The 21,409-nt window shown below is 39.2% G+C and overlaps 1 long non-coding RNA gene across 1 annotated transcript; it reads right to left on the bottom strand.

The window, feature by feature from the left end:
• Positions 1-11,140: 11,140 nt before the first annotated feature.
• LOC128571892 (uncharacterized) lies at positions 11,141-14,192 on the bottom strand. The gene is made up of 3 exons (XR_008375995.1): positions 12,912-14,192; positions 12,022-12,070; positions 11,141-11,852 (listed from the first exon to the last, which is right to left on the bottom strand). It is a non-coding gene; the product is annotated as an uncharacterized LOC128571892 (long non-coding RNA).
• Positions 14,193-21,409: the final 7,217 nt, after the last annotated feature.

Below are 21,409 nucleotides of genomic sequence, written 5' to 3'. Positions count from 1 at the left end.
GAACGGAAAGAGAGGAAGTTAGCAACTTAATGGGACATCTCAAGCAACTGGAAAAGGAAGAACACTCCAACCCCAAACCCAGTAGAAGAAAAGAAATAACCAAAATCAGAGCAGAACTAAATGAAATTGAAAACAAAAGAACAATACAACAGATCAATAAATCAAAAAGCTGGTTTTTTGAAAAGGTCAACAAAATAGATAAACCATTGGCCAAACTAATCAGGAAAAAAAGAGTAAAATCTCTAATCTCATCAATCAGAAATGACAAAGACGAAATAACAACAGACTCCTCAGAAATCCAAAAAATCCTTAATGAATATTACAAGAAACTTTGCTCTCAGAAATATGAAAATCTGAAGGAAATGGACCGATACTTGGAAGCTCGTCACCTTCCAAGACTTAACCAGAATCAAGTGGAAATGTTGAACAGGCCCATTTCAAGTTCGGAGATAACATCAACTGTACAAAACCTCCCCACAAAGACAAGTCCGGGACCAGATGGTTTCACATCAGAATTCTACCAAACCTTTAAAGAGGAATTAGTACCTATATTACTCAACCTGTTCCAAAATGTAGAAAAAGAAGGAAGACTCACCAACACGTTCTATGAAGCAAACATCACCCTGATCACCAAACCAGGAAAAGACCCAACAAAAAAAGAAAATTATAGACCAGTATCACTAATGAATATAGACGGAAAAATATTCAACAAGATCCTAACAAACAGAATCCAGCAACATATCAAACAAATCATACATCATGATCAAGTTTGCTTTATCCCAGGGTCTCAAGGCTGGTTCAATATACGTAAATCTATAAATGTAATTCAGCACACAAACAAAGTAAAAATCAAAGATCATATGATCTTCTCAATCGATGCAGAAAAAGCTTTTGATAACATCCAACATCCCTTCATGATCAGAACACTTAAGAAAATTGGTATAGAAGGGACATTTCTTAAACTGATAGAGGCCATATACAGCAAACTGACACCCAATATCATATTGAACGGAGTTAAACTGGAATCATTTCCACTTAGATCAGGAACCAGACAAGGCTGCCCATTGTCTCCATTGCTTTTTAACATTGTAATGGAAGTTTTAGCGACTGCAATTAGGGAAGAAAAGGCGATCAAGGGCATACACATAGGGTCAGAAGAGATCAAACTTTCGCTCTTCACAGATGATATGATTGTATATCTGGAAAACACTAGGGACTCTACTACAAAACTCTTAGAAGTGATCAAGGAATACAGCAACGTCTCAGGTTACAAAATCAACATTCATAAATCAGTAGGCTTTATGTATACCAACAATAGTCAAGTTGAAAAAACAGTTAAGGACTCTATCCCATTCACAGTAATGCCAAAGAAGATGAAATATTTGGGAGTTTATCTAACAAAGGACGTGAAAGATCTCTATAAAGAGAACTATGAAACTCTAAGAAAAGAGATAGCCGAGAATGTTAATAAATGGAAAAACATACCATGCTCATGGCTGGGAAGAATCAACATTGTTAAAATGTCCATACTACCCAAAGCAATATATACCTTCAACGCAATCCCTATTAAAGTTCCACTGTCATACTTTAAAGAACTTGAAAAAACAATACTTCGTTTTATATGGAATCAGAAAAAAACCTCGAATAGCCAAGACATTACTCAAAAATAAAAACAAAGCAGGAGGAATTACGCTACCAGACCTCAGACTATACTACAAATCGATAGTGATCAAAACAGCATGGTATTGGCACAAAAACAGAGAAGTAGATGTCTGGAACAGAATACAGAACCAAGAGATGAATCCAGCTACTTACTGTTATTTAATCTTTGAGAAGCCAATTAAAAACATCCAGTGGGGAAAAGATTCCCTATTTAACAAATGGTGCTGGATGAACTGGCTGGCAACCTGTAGAAGACTGAAACTGGATCCACACCTTTCACCACTAACCAATATAGACTCTTACTGGATTAAAGACCTAAACTTAAGACATGAAACTATAAAAATACTAGAAGAGAGTGCAGGGAAAACCCTTGAAGAAATTGGGTTGGGTGAGTTTTTTATGAGAAGGACCCCCCGGGCGATTGAAGCAGCTTCAAAAATACACTTTTGGGACTTGATCAAACTAAAAAGCTTCTGCACAGCCAAGAACACAGTAAGTAAAGCAAGCAAACAGCCCACAGAATGGGAGAAGATATTTGCTGGTTATGTCTCTGACAAAGGTTTAATAACCAGAATCCACAGAGAACTCAAACGCATTAGCAAGAAAAGAACAAGGGACACCATCACAGGCTGGGCAAGAGAATTGAAAGGAAACTTCTCGGAAGAAGACAGGCAAGCGGCCTTCAGACATATGAAAAAATGCTCATCATCTTTAATCATCAGAGAAATGCAAATCAAAACTACTTTGAGATATCATCTAACTCCAGTGAGACTAGCCTATATCACAAAATCCCAAGACCAGAGATGTTGGTGTGGATGTGGAGTAAAGGGAACACTTTTGCACTGCTGGTGGGAATGCAAACTACTACATTCCTTTTGGAAAGATATATGGAGAACACTTAGAGATCTAAAAATAGATCTGCCATTCAATCTTGTAATCCCTCTACTGAGCATATACCCAGAAGACCAAAAACCACATCATAACAAAGATATTTGTACCAGAATCTTTATTGCAGCCCTATTCATAATTGCTAAGTCATGGAAGAAACCCAAGTGCCCATCGATCCAGGAATGGATTAACAAATTGTAGTATATGTACACCATGGAATACTATGCAGCCTTGAAAAAAGATGGAGACTTTACATCTTTCATGTTTACATGGATGGAGCTGGAACATATTCTTCTCAGTAAAGTGTCTTAAGAATGGAAGAAAAAATATCCAATGTATTCACCCCTACTATGAAACTAACTTAGGACCTTCACATGAAAGCTATAACCAAGTTACAACCTAAGAACAGGGGGAAGGGGGAAAGTGTGGGGAGGGAGGGGGGAGGTAGGTAGAGGGAAGGGGATTGAAAGGATCACACCTGTGGTGCATCTTACAAGGGTACATGTGAGCCTTGGCAAATGTGGAATGTAAATGTCTTGGCAAAGTAACTAGGAAAATGCCAGGAGGGCTATGTCAACTAATGAGATGAAAATGTGTCAAATATTCTATGAAACAAGTGTATGGTGCCCCATGATCATATTGATGTACACAGCTATGATTTAATAAAAAAAAATTTTTTTGTTTGATGTGTTGCTGGATTCTGTTTGTTAGAATCTTGTTGAATATTTTTGCATCTACATTCATTAGTGATATCGGTCTATAATTTTCTTTTCTTGTTGGGTCTTTTCCTGGTTTGGTGATCAGGGTGATGTTTGCTTCATAGAACGTGTTAGGTAGTCTTCCTTCTTTTTCTACCTTTTGGAACAGGTTGAGTAATATAGGTACTAATTCCTCTTTAAAGGTTTGGTAGAATTCTGACGTGAAACCATCTGGTCCCAGGCTTTTCTTTTTAGGGAGGTTTTGTATGGTTGATGCAATTTCCGAACTTGATATGGGCCTGTTCAACATTTCCACTTGATTCTGTTAACAGGTTTTTTAAAAAGAATATTTGGAATGAAAAGAGCATATTAACTGAACACAGCAAAGCTGGAATTTTGCATGTTACATTTTTTCCTTGCATAGCTGCAAATCAAAATGACGTCTCAAGACTATTTCTCCTTGTGATCATTCTGAGGAGTTACTCTTGTTTTCAAGACCATATCCAAATGCTATGATTTTATTTCAACAGTATTATTCTACGTGTTTATCCTTGTTTCTTGTTTCTGTAGGCCCACAGAAATCCCTATCTGGGATTTATGATTTCTTTTCTTGATGCTCATATCTATCTAATCATATAAAGTGATTTCTAAAAATCACTTTTTTAATTAATTACACAAGATCACTTTTTAAAAGTGACCACAAAGTTTAAAAAAAATTCCAGTCTTGGGCAGCGCCTGTGGCTCAGCGAGTAGGGTGCCGGCCCCATATGCCGAGGGTGGCGGGTTCAAACCCGGCCCGGCCAAACTGCAACAAAAAAATAGCCGGCGTTGTGGCAGGCGCCTGTAGTCCCAGCTGCTCGGGAGGCTGAGGCAAGAGAATCGCGTAAGCCCAAGAGTTAGAGGTTGCTGTGAGCCGTGTGACGCCACGGCACTCTACCCGAGGGCGGTACAGTGAGACTCTGTCTCTACAAAAAAAAAAAAAAAAAAATTCCAGTCTTCAGAAATTTGCTTTATAACTGCTGCCTCCAAAATACCTGTCTTCTATAAAATATTTCTTATTCCAGAAATACCACATTCAGGTCTACTCTATGATGCTGGCCACGCTAAATTACAGTTGAACAGAGAGAAGTTATGGAAAATCCTAGAATATATAACGTAGCTTTCTTCTTTCAGTTATTTAAGGGGGAGGAGGACATGTTTCAGGCATCTGTACAGAGAAACAAGCCCTGCGGACTGTTGGCTGCGCAGCCCCAAGCCTCTAGCTTAGTGGGCAGCGCCATCTAGTGAATGGACTTTGTTTCTTGTTTCAGCTTGATCGACAATTGGCCCGTGGAAAGTCATTTAACCGTGCATCTGCTGCCTCGTGCATAAAGTTGGGAATAATAGTGCCAATTTATCTGATGGTGTGAAAAATATGAAGTCATGAAAAGCCACAGGGTCTTTATTATTAGTTCATAGCTGCACTTAAAAGAAGAAAGTTAATTTTTGCTCTAACGGAATTCTCCAGGCCTTATGTAGATAAGTTTGGCTGAAAACTTTGGTTTTTTTTCTCCTTCTATGACTGTGGCACATATAAGCCTAATTAGTACATCTGCAAGTTTATTAAGTGACTGGTTAGAGTCCAATAATCTTTATTGCACGTGGCCCACAAAAGCCAATTATGATATTTAAAAAAATGGAGACTTTACATCCTTCGTATTAAACTGGATGGAAGTGGAAGACATTATTCTTAGTAAAGCATCACAAGAATGGAGAAGCATAAATCCTATGTACTCAATTTTGATATGAGGCCAATTAATGACAATTAAGGTCATGGTGGGGGAGGAAAAACAGAGAGAGGGAAGGAGGGAGGGGGTGGGGCCTTGGTGTGTGCCACACCTTCTGGGGGCAGGACATGATTGCAAGAGGGACTTTACTTAACAAATGCAATCAGTGTAACCTGGCTTATTGTACCCTCAAGCCCCAACAATAAAAAAAAAGAAAAAAGAAAAGAAAAAAAAATTATGGACACAGTTCTGATACATCAGGAAGAGACAGGAAGAGAACTGGATTCTCAATGAGAAACCAGAGTAAAACAGGACTTGGACTTCTACTTGGCCTGGCACCAAGGTAGTGCCTGGGATTCTCAGCCACTGACTGCCCTAAGGTCCTCTAACTGCTTTTCTCTTGCCTCTGGGCCTTCTTTGTTTTGTCCTCTCTCATTCATATTCAAGACCATGACTGGAAGCCATGGACGGATATGCAAAGCATTTCTTAATGTAGACAATTGAAATACAAATGTCCCTCCCCTGCACTATTAATTATCTTACAGCTTTCCCCAAGCACTCCTTGTATATATAGCAGCTTAAATGGTGACTATAAAACGTGAAGAGATTTTTTTCCGTTCTTGTTTCTGTTTCTCGTTCTATTTTTATTCATTGGTCCTCTGTTCATCTATTGTATTTCAGAAGGAAAAACTACATTGAAGTTTTCTTCTTCTTTTTTTCTTCTTCTTCTTCTTTTTTTTTTTTTTCTTTTTTCCATTGGGATGGAAAAGAATCCAAAGATCTTTCAGTGCAATCACTGCCACTAATCACTCATGTGGTCCTGGTGAAGCTGCCTTAATACTTTGGCCAAAGTTTCTTCATTTGAAAAATGGAGATAAACAATTTAATGCATGAGAAGCATCAGCTGTGCCTGGCACAAGGGCTCAGTGACAAATATTTTCATTAACTGGGGAGGGAGTAATCTTTAAAAATAAAAGTTCTGGCCTGTAAGGATGATCTTTATAGCAAAAAAGTAAAAAAAAAAAAATATTAACTCATAGTTTTTCAGTAAAGACTAAATCAGTCTATCTCTTTCTCTCCTCTCTGCCGGCTCTCTTTCTCTTGCTAGCCATGGATTTTTGTTTTCACAAACTATTGAGGAGCTCAGTAGACCAAAAGAAAATGAAAATTTTTCTCTTTGTATTTCACCAGCTCCTCTGCCTTGTAGAATTTGCTCCCATAGCCTCAAGTGATTCCACTGAGTATCCTGATGAGTAATAAAATGTGAACAACAGGCCTCAGGATTGGACAAACCTGGAAAAATGTCTGCCTTCAACCTTGGTGGAGGAAAAACTGGACACAGCATTTGCATTAACAATACTTTGTGAATTCGCCTGCAGTCACCTTTTTTGGTCCCCCCTTAAATTCAGCAACTGCTTGACCTCAGCTGCAGGCATTCTCCCTTTTCTTTCTTTTGGGATGCCTGGCCATCTCCTAGTTCTTGTCTCTCTGATACCGCACTTTCTTCCCTCTCTTACACCCTCTTTCTAAGACAAAATAAAGTCTATGCTTTTGAATCTTAATCTTGGCCTACAGAAGTTTGTTTCTCATTCCACATGTAAAGCACCTTCTAATCTTTATAACCCTATCATGGCCAGTTTGCCAATAAAGAAAAGTAAACGCAATCCAGAAAAGTTTCTTAATATTTTCAGAGAGAAATTCTAGAAGATATTATGAAAGAATTCTCAATTCTAGGCAATTTACTGACTTTTGTCACTGAGCCATTGTAAAACAAACAGTGCTTTATATACAGTAATGTTGATGGAAAAGAAGCCATACTCTGTACAATAATTTAAATAAGTTTATTCTGAGCCAAATTTGAGTACCATGAGCCAGAGCCATGCCAAAGAAGCTCTTGAGCAAGTGAACTCACAGTGGTGGGTTACAGTTTGGTTTTATGCATTTTAGGGAAACAGGAATTATAGGTGCGGTCATAAATCAGTATGTGGAAAACCTACTTTGGTTTGACCCAAAAAGGTGAACCATCTAGAAGCATGGAGGCTTTCAGGTTTTAGGTGGGTTTAAGTATTCTTTAGATGACAATTGCCTGAAAGACTTAGGTTTTGTCTACAAGACCAGGAGTCAGTGAAAAGAATGCTTAAGACAAAAGGGTCTGTTAATTAGAGACAAAGGACTGAACAGATTCAAGTGGTTTATTATGTATATTGAAGACCTGAAGGTAGGTCTTGAATAGCCTTAAGCCTGTTAAAGGCTTAACTCAGGGCATCTCTAAGAAAGTGAGGTGGCATGATGAGGCCTGTCTGATCTCTTTCGTCATGGCTAAGCAACTGTTGTAGGGATTTCCCCTCGGCCAAGAGGGGGTTTAGTCAGTCAGTCACAGGACGGGGGAAGCCCTAAGATGTTATTTTAGTTCACAATAGGCTTTTAGTGGATGTTATTACATTAACAAAGTATGTGTATGTCATTTACAGTGAGACTAGCTCTCTATGGGTCTTTAGACAACAGTTTCTGCAAATCCTAAAAGGAGAGGCACTGACTCCCTTTGTTCTTGACTATCTTCTTAAGTATATTTGTATAGCCAAAAGCCTCAGATGACTTCTCCCTCAAGGTCCAGGGGTAGGTTTGTTCACTGCTCAGTATAATAAAATAATGACTCCCTCTGCAACAAAGGTAGGGCATGTTTCCTTGCAATCTCAATATTGAAATTTCCTAAGTTTCTCAGCTCTGATATAAAGCAACGTGTATGCAGCATCTATTCCATGTTAACTCTGAACTTTAGAGCCAAGAGAAACTGACACGAATATTATTGTGCAAGTGGGTTCCTTGCCCTCTGGCCAGGAGGAAGTCAATATACTGAGACAGCAGAGGTTGCAGCAGAGGGTTTAATCCCACAAGGCACCACATGAGGAGATGGGAGGGATTTTCTCAAATCCATCTCCCTAAAAATTTTGGGTCTAAGACTTTTAAAGGTAGTTTGTAAAATAAAGGGCTTAGGAATTGCGTCTGCTGATTGGCGAGGGATGAACTCGTTGAGTTGGTAAGAAGAAATTGTCTTTTTTGCTGAAAAGAGGTGCAGAAGAAATTGTCTTTTTTGCTGAAAAGAGGTGCAGAGAGTTGACCTATTGAGTCAGTTCCAAGGCATGGCCACTGGTATGGTTGGCATCAGTTGGTCCCCCACAAACGCAGAGTCTAGAAGATATCTCAAGGACCATTCTAAGGTTTTACAAGAATAATGTTATCTATAAAAGTGATTGGGGACGTAACAAATCTTACACTAGTCAAGAATACATGACTCTTAAGCACTAAGCAGGTACTGAAAGGCAAACTCTGAAAGAATGAATGGCTGGCTAACTCTTAGCTATATATATATTTCTGTGGAAATCAGACTTTTACTGTAGTTCTTACCGTATGGCCTTACATTAATATAGGTGGTCTCCCAAACATGAAACTAATGCTGCTTACTGTGCAATGAGCAATAATGTCCTTTGTCTCTGAGTTGGGAAACTCATGTCTTCTGCCAGTGCCCATAAAATTGGGGTAGAACAGTTTGTTACCTTGCATTGGGATAAAACCCTTCACAGTTCTTGACGTTATTGCTTCAAGTTTGTTTTCTAGTTCCCTAGATGAACTCTCCAAATAAGTATATTAGGCAGCCACGTGAGAAAACTCAATGAAATAAGATTTTACCTCCACATAAAAACCTATTTGGAAAACCCAAGGCTTGACTGAATCACTTAGCTATTTGGTTTTGTTTGTTTTTATTTCAGGTTAATGTGAGTGTACAATCAGGCCACAATATTTGAATTTGTTGTTTGGAGGAATTTCCCTGGTAGTTGTGTCCCACAGGTAAGTTGTGGCTGTTTTCTCTAAAAGGGAAACTGGAACCTATAGCATTTAAAGGCATATACCGGGAAAGGAAAAGTCAAGAGGAGGGGGGAGCTGATGAGGCAAAATTGTTACATTCTTGTGAGGCCCAAGAAATCTACATTTTACATATAGTAGAGGAAAGTTAGAAAAGAAAAAAGGAGTGAAAGTAGCATCAATTATGTCTTTGTCCCTGGGTAGGTGGAAGAATGTCTGATTCTGTGTGTTTCCAGTTCTGTTACCCGTAAAGATAAACTTATAATTCATTATTCCCATGGAATGAAATAGGTTTCAGTTTTAGGTGCTAGACACACAAGTAGGTACAATTTCCATGTCCTTGTTTATGAAAGGTCAGCAAGGAATTTCCCAAATGAATGATCGGTGGGGCCAGTTCTTCATAGGTGCCTGATGCATTTTACCTTCTCTTCTGCATAAGAGTTGAGGAAGGTAGCCCTGAGATTTTGATTTTCTTTTTACATTGGGAATGTAAATTAGGACAGCCTCTATGGGAAACAGAATGGAGGTTCCTCAAAAAAATTAAAAATAGAACTACCATTAATTCTACTACTAGATATATATATATATACAAAAGAAAAGAAATCAATATATCTAACAGATATCTCCACCCCCATGTTTATTATAGCACTATTTATAATACAATAGCTAAGACATGGAATCAACCTAAATGTCCATCAACATGTGAATGGGTAAAGAAAATGGTATATATATATATATCATGGAATATTACTCAGCCTTCAAAAGGAAGAAAACTCTGTCATTTGTAGCAACATGTAACTGGAGGTCATTATCTTAAATGAAATAAGAGATAGAATGAAAAATACATCATGTTCTGACTCATATGTGGGAGCTCAAAAAATGGATCTCCTGGAGGTAGAAAGTTGATTGGTGGTTAACAGAGGCTGGGACGGTAGGGGAGGAGGGATGAAGAGAGGTTGGTTAATGAACATAAATACAGAGGTGCCAAAATATATGTATACACATTCTGAGAAAGGAAAAATCCGTATTAAAATTATAATACTCAAGTCACATTTGACTTCTGCAATTACAAGAGGTGCTTAAATGTGACTTGAATCCATCGTTTTGTTATCAGTATATACTGAGTATTACAATTTTAATACAGTTTTTTCCTTTCTTAAAATATGTTTTTGGCACCCTCGTATACAGTAATAGAGAAGTAATAAATCTGCTGTTCATGACTGTAGTAAACATTGTGTATTTTGTGGATCAAAATAGCTAGAAGAATTGAAGTGTTTCCAGTATAAGGAACGGATAGATGTTTGAGATGATGGATTTCCTAATTATCCTGATCTGATCATTACACATTGTATGTATATATGAAAATATAACATGTACCCCCAAAATATGTACAACTATTATGGATCAATGAAAAATAGCACCTTGTCACCAGGGCTAGAGTTTGCTTTTGTTCTTCTTCTTGATCTTTTAGTCTTCTATAATGTCCATTTAAAACCATAAAAGGTAGATTGCATCCTTTTTTTTTTTTTCTTTTTTTTTTTTGGAGACAGAGTCTCGCTCTGTCACCTAGGTACAGTGTGCCCTGACATCACAAACTCCTGGGTTCAAGTGATGCTCCTCCCTAACCCTCCTGAGTAGTAGGGCCCCTGCCATGATGCTGAGCTAGTTTTTATTTTTGGTTGAGATGGGGGTATCTCACTTTTGCTCAGGCTGGTCTTGAACTCCTGAGCTCAAGCAATCTACCCAGCTCCGCCTCCCAAGAGTGCTAGGATTATAGGCCTGAGCCACCATGCCCAGCCAGTAGTTTGCATCTTAAATGATAATTAGTGAACAGTAGAGACTAAAATAAACCTTTGTGGATTTGAATACAGATAGGCCCGTAGGTAAATGGTAAAAAAAGAGAAGTACAAAGTCTCCTGTTTCATTAATTTGACTACATCCAGCAAGAATCCCAACCGGTCACACATTGCAACTACAAGAGGAACCCTAAGACTGGCAGTGAGTCAAATCCTCTGTGCTTTTCATCTTCATTTAAAATAATAATTTATTTTCCAAATAAAAGCTGGGAATACTAAATCAACTAAAACCATTTATCTGATAAAAGATATGCAAATATCTTTATAAATATACAGTATCATCTATAATGCTGACAGGTCAGATAAAGCTACCAACTTTCACTTAAAATTCTAAATTGCAAATACAGGATGCAAATACAGAGATTACTTCCCCCCCCCCGCCACACACACACATATTCCCCCCCACCTCCATTTTATTAGCTCTGCAGATGGATACAAATTGCATATACTATATATTATTCATAGATTCCCCATTTCCGACTCACCTTCATGTACAAACCAGGCTCAAATATTATAGGAAACTGCAATGCCAAAGACTTAAATTTTGAAAACCAATTGAACTGATTTATCAGGATTGTTGGCAATGCTCTGGAAATGCCCTTAGGGCACATAATATCTTTAGTTGTGTTAAATAACAAAAGTAATAAAACATCCAAACAAAATAAAAACAACAAAGACAAACCTGGTCTAACATTTGCCGAGTAAGAGGGCACCCCTGCAGCAGTGGCTCATGAATACTTTCTGCTCTCTAACCCTGGGTTTCATCAACAATTCTTTTTTGTCCCCTTGATAAATAATTAGAGTGTGAAGTGCCTGAAGGCAGAGGACAGTCCCACCTGGGGAAGGAAGCCTGACTGCCCAGAGACAGCCCTAGGAAGGGCTGATTAGAGACTGAGTAGGCAGCTCTCACTTAGTACAGGCCATCCCTGAACTGGGATTCCTCAGGAGATAACACATGGAGCAGCATCAACTTTTTGAAGGGAAGCAGGAAGGTGGCTACAGAGGGAGAGATCTCAATTTAGACTTCTTTTGTCTTTGTTGTTTGTGAGTTCTGGCCTCCTCCTTGTTCTCTTCCTTCCCACTTCCCCAGGCTCTTCCAGGCTCTTCTCCTCCACATCATTCTATAATATCAAGAGAAAATTAGTATAAAAAGAAAGAATAATCAGGGTCAAAGGACCAGAGGGTCCATCTCTGATCTGACCTCTGTGTCTGATGAGACCTCAGGCTCCAGAGTGTCTGACAAGATGTCAATGGAATCAATGTGGCTGAATTAAAACGTGAAGAACCTACCATGTTTTAGATGCAGTTCTCGGGAGAGAGGAGACACAGCCAGCAGGATCTGAAAACGTGGAAAGGCTGTCAGCAAAGCTCCTGAAACTGGCAGACAAGGGGACCAGCAAAAGCTGATAGGAGTCCAGACATGCCGATATGTAGAAAGAACAATTGAAGCAGGTGAACACTGACTCAAGCGGGGCTCACTGGCTCATGTTTGAGGGATCTTTTTTATTTTATTGTAAAGAATGTGCTCATTTTATAAAATCTGGATAATATAGGACTGATGTTACAGGCCAAGGAATGTTCAATATTCAATGCACATTTATGGAGCACTCACTACCAGGCATTATCTGGTAGTGGGGGACAAAAAAGATATATGTACTTTGCACCTTTCATAGCCTGAGAACACAGAAAACAGAACAATAGCAACTTAATACCTAAAATGGACAATAACCCGACTGCTGACAGGTAGATATTGATTACTCACGGACTAATGATTTGGCATCTTAAATTCTATTGAGCTCAAGTTTCCTTTTGAAATCTTAGCCAAATCATTTAGACATTGAGGCATAAATAGGGATTTTTAAAATTTACTTAGTTCACTGCATAAAGGATTGATTATTGCATATAGTTTACAAGGTAGTCTGTGCCATCAGTTGTTTCTTCCAATCCAGTCAAATGCACAATCTTATTATTTCACTGTCTGATCAACATTTCCTTTTCATGAAGCATAACTCAAAGTAATTTCAATAATACTGTTTTTAATTAGTTACTTCTTATCAAGCTAATACAAATCCTATCAATTAAGTTGAAAAACTCATCCTAGAAAAAGTGCTACATGTGTCATTGCTGAATATCACTATAGTGACCTTCTAAGTACTTCCCCTGGGAGGCTATGCACTAACCTCAGCATCTAGTCCACCCTTCAAAGAAATTTTGGAACTCCTTCTTTGGAATGGTCGTCAGAGCTGTCATCTTATTACCCTTGATGTCTTGAATGTCATCAAAATGTCTTTCTTTCAATGTTTCCTTTATGTTCAAGTAAAGAAAAAAGTCATCAGGGTGATTAGGAGGGTGTTCCAATACAATTTTTGTTTACTGGCTAACACTCCCTCACAGACAGTGCCATGTGAGCTGATGCACCGTTCTAATGCAAGAGCCATGAATTAGAGCGAAGTTCAGGTTGTTTTCAGTTAAGATTTTCCCATCTGTTTCTCTATCCATTTATTTGGTCTGCTATGCTTCTCACAGCCAGCAGATGATTTTGAGGCACAATTTGACAAATTTTTGCAGTTTTTATCAGTTCTCATTATTGGCTGCCCTGACATCTCTTCATCAGTAATCCTTTCTCCCCTCAGAAAAAAAAAACAAAAAAAACGTTTAACCCATTTATTCACAGCTGTTTTCTTCATGGAATTATCCCTATAAACGTGGAATAACATGTCCTTGATTTTCCACTTTTGCCAAGTTTAACAAGAAATTCAATGTTTTGTTGCTCAAATCATGTTCCATTTTCGTGACAGCACACAAAACCTCACAACAATAATGAATGCCACTCAGCAAGACACTGCCACACATTGACACAAACACAGCTGTGAGACTCTGATACACCAAGGTTATGAAATCTTACCAAGTTGTTTTGTACAGTGCTGCCAATGTAAGCACAAATTTACAAACTTAATTTTCAGATCTAAAATACTAAACCTAAAATACTTAAGTATCCCAATCTTAGTACCAAGACTAATTCTCTTTGCTTCTCCCACCTCCACAGCCACCTATCTACCGAAAAAATTAAAGCCCATTGAACTAGTATAACTGTAAGATGAACCAGAGGACCTTCATCCGCATGGCATTGTAATTACAATAATAGCTGGTACTTACATGGCAATTACTATGTACCAACTCTGTCGTAAGTGCTTTACACACATTAACTCAATTAACCTTCACACAACCCTATGAGGTGGGAACTATTATCCTCATTTTATATGTCTAGAGGGTCTCTAGGGTGGCCTGCATAGTCTTACGAAGACTATGGCCTGCATAGTCTAAGGAAAAGGCAAAAGAAGACACACATAGTTTAAAGAGGTAATTTTCAAGATTGAAAGGAAGAAAAGATTCTGAGCCCGGCTATAGTTTCTCACTCAGCTTCTCCTCTGATTCAGCTTCTCCTGTGTTTTAGCTGTGTTAAAAAGTGTTAAAAAGAAGAGACTACGTTATGTTTCACGCCTTAAATATACATATTAAAATTTATTTTCTAGAATACGATAAGAGGCTGCGGGTGACAACTCTATAGGTTCCATGCAGAAAGGAGAGTGCTTAGTGAATTCATGTCTCAATCAACTCCAGGAGACACAGAGGATGAGAGAGAAGGTTGGTGTATGGCTTTGGAGAGATAGTAAAGTACTGTCACTCATTGCGACAAAGAATACAGACAAATTCCTCATGGACGAGATATGGATCACACAGGAGAGAGCTGTCCTGGAACCATATTAAATCCCATGTAAGAAAACTGCACGAATGGGCATTGGGTTCTGGCACAGAGAGTAAATGGCCAATGAGAAGACATGAGGCCAAGGCCAGCTGGAGGAGGCCATTGGTGGGGTAGTTCCTAATGGGGGACTCTGAAAAGCCCACTCAAACACCCATGAGAGAAAGAGACAACCTAAAACTCCTACTGGACCCAAACATCACAAAGCTGTCTCAAAGTAGTACCATTCAAGTAATAACTTCCCAGACCCCTTCCCTCTCCTCCTTTCCCAACTCCCTACCTTTGAAAGATCAAAAGACACCTTAGCAAGAATGGGTGGAAGAGGTGTAATGAGGAGATGGATAATTATCCCTCCTACCATCCTCTTCATTGGCTAGTTTTTGCCTTCATCAGACCCAGCTGGGGAAAGGGAAACAGCTATAACTCTGAGTAAAATTGAAAGCTTTGCCTGTTACCTGAGACTAAGTGTTAAACTAAAACCATGTACTGTGATTTAAAGAGACTGTAGGAAATTTTATTACCTAAACATGAGAACCCAAAAGATTTGCCAAACTTTCATCCAAGGACAACAAAGGAATTCCCACACAGAGCAAGTACAAAAGGATGAAGGGAGTCAAATGAGGTTGCTTTTATGATTATACCCCGTGAGTGCTCCTTGTTCAATGCCCCTCACTTAAGGAGTGAGTTGACAGGCTCCAAACCACACAGCAGAAAAGAAACAGAGCTGAGATTAAAACTCCTCTCTAGTTCCATTTCCATGTTTTTCCCTCTTGTGGTTTACAGAGAAAGCAAAGCAGGAGACCAGACACCAAACCAACTGGAAGTCTCTATCAAATATTCAGACCAACTTAATTTTTAGGACTAAGAAAAACATGAAAAATGGATTCCATTTTTCTGCAATAACTGTAGATAAAGAGGTTACAGAATGTAATCATTGCTTAGAGAAGGGATTAAATCAACTCAGCATTCACTGAAAAGCTGTTATTCCTAGAATTCATGCTGATACCATTTCATATGTATTTCTTAATCATTAATTTGTGTTTATCCCCTATTTTCAGAATTGAATTTCTAATTTTCTACTGAAGCACTGCAAGATAATTGAATGAGAGAAGGCACAACCACACAAACAATAAACCAGTAAAACTAAACAGATACAAATATAAGTACTATACTGACAAGTGCTATGAGATAAGAAAGATAAGGGAGTGCTGAGATAGAGGATAAAAAATAGACTTAAAAGATTTGTTATGAAAATCTCTGAGAGGGTGACATTGAACATAAGGCTTCAAGGATGAGAATGAAGCTATCCAGAAAGCCAGGGAAGGGCATTTCAGGCAGAGGAAACAGCATCCAGAAATGGTACCAAGGCTAGGTATGGTGGTACCCACCTGTAGTCCAAACTACTCAGGAGACTAGCAGGAAGAGACTTGAGCCCAGAGTTTGAGTCAAGAGAGGGAGAAAGATAGGAAGGAAGGAGGAAGAAAGAAAGGAAGGGAGGCAAAAAAAAAAAAAAAAAGAAAGGAAGGGAGGGAGGGAAGCGAGGGAGGAAAGAAGCGAGAGAGGAAACAGCCTTGAGATGGGCCAGGACACAAGAGACCTGATGGGACATAGCAAGGACCTCTGTACTTCATATATACAGGACAAGGAGGATAATTTTAAGTACAGTGATGTCATCTCATTTACATATTTTTAAAACCACTAAAAGTGCTCCCTGGATACTTGATTGAAGAAAGGCAATAAGAAAAGAAGGGTGACTAGTTAAAAGGCAATTGCAGTTGTTCTGACAAGAAGTGAGATGGTTTTTATAGAATGGCAGCAATTCTTGTGTGGGAACAGCAGAGGGGTGGATGTCAGATACATTTTTGTGGCACAAGAGGCAGGACCGTGGGTTGGTTCGGATGAAATACAGGAGAGATAGGGAGGAATCAAATCTAGGACGATGATTTCTGGCATGAGGTGATGAACATAAGCCATTGGTTGTTGAGTTTGTAGTCAAAGGGGCATTTTGAGCTAAAGATTTTTTTTTTTTTTTTGGCCAGGGCTGGGTTTGAACTTGCCACCTCTGGCATATGGGACCGGCGCCCTACTCCTTGAGCCACAGGTGCCGCCCCTGAGCTAAAGATTTTATTTGGGAAGTTACCAGCATATTATGGTGTTCCACAGCAGAAGACAGAATGAAGTTATACAAAGATGGAGTACAGAGAAGGAAGTAAAGGCCAGGTAGAGGAGGAGCTGAGGAGGCTGAGAGGAGACTCAGAAGGAGCCGCTGCAGATGTAGGAGGAAAACCAGGCAAGAGCAATGCCAAGAAAACTGATAGGAGAAGGGGTGGGAAAACAGAGACATCAGTCCACAGTCTTCAAAGCTGATTAAGATGAAGCCAGAGTTTAGTTTGCTCTTCCTTTTCCAGTTCCTTGAGATGTGACATTAGTTTCTTAATTTGTGATCTTTCCGTCCTTTTATTTTGAGACAGAGTCTCTCTATGTCACCCCAGCTAGAGTCCAGTGGTGTCATCTTAACTCAGTGTAAGCTCAAATTCCTGGGTTCAAGTGATCCTCCTCCCTCAGCCTTCTGAGTAGCTAGGATTACAGGTGCATGCCACCATGTCCAGCTATGTTTGAGTAGAGACAGAGTCTTACTCTTGCTCAGGTTGATCTCAAACTCCTGAGCTCAAGGACTCATGTTTTGGACTCCAACAATACTAAGATTATATGTATAAGCTACTGCACCATGCCCTTTTCTTTCTTTCTTTTTTTTTTATTTTATTTTTTTATGAGATAAAGTTTCACTCTATTGTCCAGGCTGGAGTTCCATGGTATCAGTCTATCTCACAGCAACCTCAACCTGGGACTACAGACACCTGCCACAAAATCTAGCTAATTTTTCTATTTTTAGTAGAGATGCTGGAGTTCCACTATTACTTAGCTTGGTCTTGAACACCTGACCACTTTGGCCTCCCAGAATGCTAAGATTAAAGGCATGAGCGACCACATCTAGCCATTTCTGTCTTTTTGATGTAGGCCTTGAAGGCTATGAATTTTCCATTGGGGACTGCTTTTGCTGAGTCCTCGAGATTTTGATAGCTTGGGTCCCCTTTATCATTCAGTCTGAAGAATCTTTTGATTTCCATCTCAATTTCATTCTTGACCTGATAATTACTCAGCAGCAGGTTGTTTAATTTCTACGATTTTATGTAGGTTTGAATGTTTCTCTTGTGATTTATTTTATTTTTTTTTTTTAAATTTTTTTATTTTTAATTTCAACTTCCTTGTTCATTCTTCTTTGTTTGAAGTACTGTTTTTTATCTTCCTCTGGCGGGTTCTTGATGTTAGTAGAGACGGGGTCTTACTCTGGCTCACACGCTGTTACATAGAGGTCACGAACCTCTGAGCTCAGGCAATCCACCCGCCTCGGCCTCCCACAGCGCTGGGACTACAGGCGTGAGCCACCACGCCTGGCCTCTCTTGTGATTTTTAGTTTTATTCCACTGTGGTCTGACAAGATACATGGTATGATTTTTTATTTATTTATTTTACTTTGCTGAGACCTGTTTTATGTCCTAAGATATGATTCTCAATCTCAGAAAATGTCCCTTGAGCTGCTAAAAAAAAAAAGAAATGTATACTGAGTAGTTTTGGGGTGGAATGTTCTCTACATATCTGTTAGGTCCATTTGATTTAGAATCTAGTTTAAGTCTATTGTTCTTCATTTTTTATTTTTCTGCTTTGATGATTTGTCCAGCTCTGACAGTGGGGTGTTGAGGTTCATGATAATCACAATGGTGCTATTTATTCTTTGCTTAGCTCTAGAAAAATTTGCTTTATGCATCTGGAAGCTGCTGTGTTTGATGCATATATACTTAGGATTATTATGTGTTCTCGTTGAACTACTCCCTTAACCATTATATTCTGGCTTAAAGTCAATTTTATCCGATAAGAGAATGACTACACCTGCTGTCTTTTGATTTACATTTCTGTGGATATTTTTTCTATTTTTTCACTGAGTCTGCGTGTCTGTCCTTGTGGTTAATATGTGTTTCCTGTAGACAGCAGATACTTAGGTTGTGTTTTTATATGCATTCAGCCAGCCAATGTCTTTTGAAAGGAGCATTCAGACCATTAATGTTGAGTGACAGAATTGATATGTGGGAAGCTTATCTGTTCATCATGCTGGGTGACACCATTTTGTTTTTTTCCCCCCTCTTGTGCTATGGTTTTATAAGAGTAGCGAGTTTTAGGTTTGTTTTGTGGGGTTATTTTACACTAGTGGGTGTTTGTTGTGCTGATTCATATATAACACAGTATGTATGTATTTTTGAGTATGTATTGCAGGGTAGGAATGAACATACAAAATTCCCTGAGTGTTTTCTGGTCTTGAAAAGATTTAATTTCTCCATGACTTGTGAAATGTAGTTTTCGCAGGACAAAATTTTAGGCTCAAAGTTGTTCTGTTTAAGAAGATTAAAAATGGAGCCCCGGGCGGCACCTGTGGCTCAGCGGGTAGGGCACTGGCCCCATATGCCGAGGGTGGCAGGTTCAAACCCAGCCCCGGCCAAACTGCAACCAAAAAATAGCCGGGCGTTGTGGCAGGTGCCTGTAGTCCCAGCTACTTGGGAGGCTGAGTCAAGAGAATCGCCTAAGCCCAAGGATTTGGAGGTTGCTGTGAGCTGTGTGACGCCACGGCACTCTACCGAGGGTGATAAGGTGAGACTCTGTCACTACAAAAAAAAAAAAAAAAAAAAAAATGGAGCCCCAATTCCTTCTACATTATAAAGTTTCTTTTAAGGTTATTTGTTGCTTTCATTTTACTGCTTGCAGAATTTTCTCCTTCATTTGGACTTTGGCCATATTACAATGTTTCTCAGAGATGTCCCATTTGCTATAACTTTTCCTGATGTTTGATGACCATTTTGTATCTATATGCTTGAATCTCTGGTGATACCAGGTACGTTTTCCTCAACAACTTCCTCAAATAGACTTTCTGTGCTTTTAGCTCTTCTTCTCCCTCAGGGGTACCTATAATTCAAATGTTTCTCACCTCACATAGTCCCATATCTCCCTCAGTGATTGTTTAGGCCTTTATATATTCTTCTTTGCCTGTTTGAATGACTGAGTTATCTTAAGAGTGCTGCCTTTAGGCTTGGAGATTCTTTCATTGCCTTGCATTAGTCTGTTGTTGAAGCTTTCAGTTATGTTCGAAATTCTCTAAGTGGTTCTTTTTTTTTTAAGTTCTATTATATCCCTTCTTCATCATCTAGCTTTTTAATGACTTTTTCATTGACTTCTGAAATTTTTTTTGGATCCTTTTGTTGCTTTTCAACGTTCTCTTCAACTCTCTTCACCGTGGCTTGCCATCCATATTGTGAATTCCATTTCTGTCATTTTGGAAATGTCCTTGTGGGTGGAGTCTGCCATTATAGCTCCAATGTGATCCCATGGGAGTGTTGAACTATTTGGGGGGGGGGTATGTGTATATTTCTAGGGTTCTTTTGCTAGTTCCTTTTCATCTGGCTCCTCTTCTCTCAACTCTGGATTAATAGCATTGCAGAGCACCTGTTCTCTTTTACTGGGAACTCTCTTTAGTGAGGAGAAGGGGAGGACCCTAAATGGAGCTTTTGTGTCCTACTCTGAAATGCTAATCTGTCAAGGGAGGGGTGGGTATGCTGGGAGCCTGTAGAACAGATGTTCTGTTTTTACCCATTCTCCTGTGATTGCCTCAGTTCAAGCCAGTGCTGGACAATCTTTGCATGGCATGAAAGGTCATTCCACAGCTCATTGAAGGGAGCTGTGCTCTCTAGCAGGGAAATTCTGCTCTCAGAAATAAATGTCAAATGGGAGCTGTTATTATGAGTGCAGTGACATCAGCCTTATGGATGCATGTCTAGGTTCTGGTTCTCGGTTATTCCATCAAGCACTTTCTAGGTGTTGCTATGACAGTTTTTGTAGATGCAAATAACATTCATAATCAGTGGTCTTTAAGTAAAAGAATTTATCCTAGACAACTAGATAGTCCTTATTCAATCACTTGAAAAGCTTTAAGAGCAGAACTGAATTTCCCAGAAAATTCTTCCTGTGGGTATGAAATTGTGCCTAAGAGTTCCAGCCTACCCTTCTTGATGCCCTGCCCTACAGATTTTGGATGTGGCTCACCAGACCCCACCACAGGGTAAGCAATTCCCTGCAATAAATCTAAAGATATATCTCCTGCTAATTCTATTCCTTTGGTTGAACTCTTTGTTGTACTCTTACTTGCAGGGAGAATGGAGACCGAAGACCCCATTCTTGGCAAGAGAAAACAACCCTAGAAAAAAGGAAAAACAGAAATAATCTAAGCAAGGCAGAATAAAGAGTTTAGCTAGCTTACTTTTAAACTAACAGTTAAATTACTTGTCTGAGCAGTTTCTGCTTTTACTAGAAGTCTGGCCTATAAGAGATAGAGCTTGCAAACACCCCTGCTGGGTCTGTAAGCACTTTGAAGAACAATGGCTATAGAAGAAGCTGCTTGCAAGGCCTGGGAAGGAACAGGTTGTCACTTACCCAATCAATAGTCACAACAAATACCCATTGTAGGGATTTGTAGTACGGCTAGGGCAGAGATCAAGGGAACAGCTGGAGCCATGAGACATGGACAAGAGGCCTATAACCTAACCATGGAGAGAAATTCCTCTTTTCCACTGATTCTTCAGAGGAACCCTCAAAAATAAAGGGAATTAATCTCCCCCAAGGAATCTGTGTGTGACCACAGACAGAAGGCTGCCGCCACCCAAGGTTCAGATTTCAGATTTCTCAAGGCTGCCCAGACCCTTAAAGTTAATGATTATAGATAGAATAAGAACTAACAAGCTTACTTAAAGAAACTGCTAACATTTTTGTTCCCTTCCTCAGCTTACTCTCTCGGCTAAATGAGAAAATAGCCTT

The sequence above is a fragment of the Nycticebus coucang genome, chromosome 19, assembly GCF_027406575.1.
Source record: "Nycticebus coucang isolate mNycCou1 chromosome 19, mNycCou1.pri, whole genome shotgun sequence".
Taxonomy (NCBI): Eukaryota; Metazoa; Chordata; class Mammalia; order Primates; family Lorisidae; genus Nycticebus; species Nycticebus coucang.
This window is presented reverse-complemented; position numbering and strand designations above follow the sequence as displayed.